Here is a 4507-nt window from a genome sequence, read left to right on the forward strand (position 1 = left end):
CCATGCGTCTTGGCATGCTCTCCACCAGCTTCTGACATTGTTCTGCTGTCGCAGCAGCCCATTCCTGTTGCACAAATTCAAACAAATTAGCTTTGTTTTTCTTTGGGCCGCCACTTTAGTTCACCTGATTGAGCTGGAGACCCATATTTAGGGCTATAGTCTCAAATTCAGCGGCCATGGGTTCGAATCTTGCTCATGGCCCTTTGCTGCATCCCCTTCCCCCATTCTCCTCCCCCACTTTCCTGTCTCTCTTTCGACTGTCCTATCTAATAAAGGCATAAAAGCCAAAAAAATAACTTTAAAAAAAAAAGAATTTGCTTTGTTTTTGGGCTTGTGGTTCTTCATTTTGCGTTTGATGATTTTCCACAGGTTTTTAATAGGATATAGATCTGGTGATTGAGCAGGCGAAGGCATGGTTGGAATGTTCTGGTTCTCCATCCAGGCTTTAACTGACCTTGCCGTGTGGCAAGGGGCATTGTCTTGTTGGAAAATCCAGTCATTCAAGGCAGGAAAGAGTTTTCCAGCTGATGGAAGAAGACTGTTTTCAAGAGTAGCCCTGTACATGACCTGGTTCATTCACCCTTCACACAGCTGCATTTGCCCTGTTCCACCCATACTGAAACAAGTCCAGATCGTCACTGATCCACCCCCATGTTTTACTGTAGGGGCAAGACAATCTGGTTGTAGGCTTCTCCAGGCTTCCTCCTAACCAGTGAGTTGGCTGGAGTGGGCATCAACTGAAAATTGGATTTATCACTGAAGAGAACCTTAGTCCAATCATCAACAGTCCAATCCTTGTGATCCCAGCAAAGAGCAACTGGGCTTTCCTCTGCCTTTGGTTGATGAAGGGCTTCTTCTGTGCCCTGTGTGACTTCAGACCAGCTTCAAGAAGTCTGTTTTGAACTGTCCTTGCCGAACAAGTCACATTTCTTGACAGTGCCCACTCGTTTTTAAGGTCACTGGAGGTCTGACGACGATTCCTGACACAGGAGCAGATGAGTGCACGGTCATCTCGTGGGGTAGAAAGACATTTCCTGCTGCGACCAGCTAGCAACTTTGTAGTGCCATGTTCGGATTGTCTCTTTTGGTGTAATGAACGGCCGTCTTTGAGATCTTCAGTTTTTTCGCTACCTGTCTGAAATAAATAAAGAAAATAATAAGATTATATACATGTATATGTACAAGGTGAGAAGTGAAAAAGCAACCCGTTTGACTGTCTATTGAGTCTACTGTTTCAGGTTCAGCAGGTGGACAGCCTGAGGGAAGAAGCTCCTCCTCATCCTCTCTGGGTTTACCTTCAGGCAGCGGTAACGCCGCCCTGACAGCAGCAGAGAGAAAAGTCTGTAGCTGGGGTAGGTGGGCTCACTCACAATCTTCCTGGCCTTTAACCTGCATTGTTTGTTGTACATGTCCTGCAGGTTGGGGAGGGTGGTTCTGATGGTGAGCCGAGCGGACCACCCTCCTCAGGGCCAGGAAGTCCTGCTGGGTGCTGCTGCCCATCCACGTGGTGATACTCCCAGCGTCTCTACTTCCTCAGACGCCTGAGGGACTTTAAGCTCCCTCTCAACGGTGCAGGTGTAAAAGTTCCTGAGCACCTTGAGAGGGAGCTTGAAGCCCCTCAGGCGACTGAGGAGGTAGAGACGCTGTCAAGCCTTCTTCACCAGGGTGTTGATGTGACAGGACCACGTCAAGTCCTGCGTGATGTCAACACCCAGGTATTTGAAGCTCTCCACTCTCTCCACCTCTGTCCCACTGATCCTGAGTGGGTGGTATGCCCTCTGCTGCTTCTTGCTGTNGATGCAGGCTGGTCATTATTACAAGCAGGTTTATAGAAGCGTTATTTGAATGTTCTGTGAGGCCACAACTCTCCGCGTCTGTACGGAGACGCTCACAGTCACACACAGCACTTTGAACTGTGTGAAGGCTTTTTCTTTTTTCTTTAGTTGTATTTTACGCTTCATTAAAAGGTTTTATTTCCATATTTTAATATATGATCTATATGTGACGTAATTATAACAACAAAAACAATAATAACAAAAAGAAATAACAATAATAATAATAATAATAATAATAATAATAATAATTTTAGATTTTTATTAATTATTAAAATTTAAGCTACCAGTCGTTAACGGCAACTGTACCACAAACAAGTATAAATACATTGTAAATACAGAAGACGTGAACCAGCGGTACAGATGATGTACAGTATGAAGAGATGTTGCTATGATATGATGTACAATGTGACCAAGAAACAAAAGGCCAACAATGCAGTAGATTAACATCACAAGACGAGTCATTGTTAACCATTTATTGTTAATAGTATTATAATACATCTTGAGGGCATAACTGTAGATGACATAACACAGTTACACTGTTTACTGGTCACATGCCACTGATGTGTTGCAGCTGCAGTTAGTTGGTGGAAAAACGGCTGAACTGATGATCAATTATGACTTCTTGTTTTGCTAGTAGCAGCAGTAGAAGCACTGAAACAAAACAGTTAACTCGTTTTTTTTCCTCCCCTATAGACTTAGTCTACGTTTTAGTTTCAGGCCTATGAATTATAGTTTTTCAATTTAGTTCCAGAAATATTCATTTGCTTCCTGATTCCATCACATCCCATTGAGGGAACACGATTAATTTAAACATCATTACGAGCTCTGAAATTTGTGGCTCCTCGTTTTACAATTTGTGTCAGTGATATTTACAGTTCACGGGCAAAGCCTTCCTGTTTTCATGATGCTGATGCACTAACGTGTACTACTACTACTATTACTACAAATAATAACAATAAAAGTGTAGAGAATGTGTCCATTGTGTTCGGTGGTGTCTCAGTCAGGCAGCAGCAGTCAGAAGACAGTTTCCAGGGAACAAAAGATTACATTTCTTTAAGCCTACAGGATTAAGGTGAAATGGAGAGTAAGAACGTTTAAGGATTAAAATGACTGAGACAGATCAGTGCAAACCAAAGTCACAGCCTGAATACTGAGATTTTAATATTAAAGGTTTAAAACCACTCGGTGAAATTCAGGATGATTTTAAAGCGGGTGCTTCTTTAAGCTTAAAATCCAAAGAAAGAAACTCAGCAGATGAAGTGATCTTCACTTCTTGTATATTGATGATAAAAGGGGCCTTTTTACATCCCTTTAAAGCTTCCATAATTGAGATATAAATGATTCCACTGACTTTAAAGGGTAGAAGAGCAGTTTAAGGGATTTTCAAGTCCTTCATAGTGGACAGCAGGGACTACTGGAGCTGTTAATAACAACACAGAGTAAATGGGGGAACAACTTTCTTAGTTTTCTTTCTTTCTTTCTTTCTTTCTTTCTTTCTTTCTTTCTTTCTTTCTTTCTTTCTTTCTTTCTTTCTTTCTTTCCGTCTGTCTCTGTACAAGATGTCTGCATCTGGAATTTATTGTTGTTTTGTCAAATATCAGACTGTTTAATTCTAAAAGATCCCCTCCAGGCATGTTTGAAGATATTTAAAAAGGTATTTAATCTGAAAAATAATTCAGGCCTGACGTGATTTTTAAATTTTTTTTTTATTCCACTGTCTGTATATTGGATGATATAGTGTTGAAGTTTTTGTGATTTTTGTATTTTAGAAAGAACTCTCTATGCCTCTTCCATCATTGGAAAATTCAGAATCTATGAATATGAAAAACAAACAAACAAAAAGAACAACAACATATTTTTCCGTGGGACGAAGCACACACAAGAGTGACAGTACAAACATTAGGAAATACAGCATATATGAAGACATGTACAAACAAAAACACATGTGAAGAGAAACAAACGGTTTTCTTTTTGTGCGTCTTTTCACATACATCTTATATTTGGAGTGAGTTTCCCTTAGTGTTTATGATTTTACTCTTGAATGTGTTTCGTCCTTTTGTTTGTATGAGAAAATTCTATGTTGTCAGTGTTCGTGCAATGTGGCCTCTGAGTTTTCACATCAGATCTGTTTAAATTATGTTCTGCTATCTTGGACCAGGACTGGTTTCCAAATGTGTTATGATGCCACAAATCCTTCATGCCTCAGATTTTAGGAGAGTTCAGTAAACCGTTCAACAGATGAAGTTAAAAAAAAAACAAAAAAATGAAAAAAGAAGTACAGTCATGGCAAAAAATTATTAGACCACCTTTGTTTTCTTCAATTTCTTCTTCATTTTAATGTCTGGTACAACTAAAGGTACATTTGTTTGGACAAATATAATAATTACAACAAAAATAGCTCATAAGCGTTTAATTTAAGAGCTGATATCGAGCCATTTTCCATCAATAGCTATGGCATTGTACTGCCAAAAACAGTGCTTTTAGACATTCCATGTTTTCTTTTCTGTCTGCTTTAGTCACATGACACACACAGGAGTTAGTACTTGATTGCACAACCATTGTTTTTGATGACTGCAGCCATGCGTCTTGGCATGCTCTCCACCAGCTTCTGACATTGTTCTGCTGTCGCAGCAGCCCATTCCTGTTGCACAAATTCAAACAAATTAGCTTTG

The sequence above is a fragment of the Stegastes partitus genome, unplaced genomic scaffold, assembly GCF_000690725.1.
Source record: "Stegastes partitus isolate 25-593 unplaced genomic scaffold, Stegastes_partitus-1.0.2 Scaffold1493, whole genome shotgun sequence".
Lineage (NCBI taxonomy): Eukaryota > Metazoa > Chordata > Actinopteri > Pomacentridae > Stegastes > Stegastes partitus.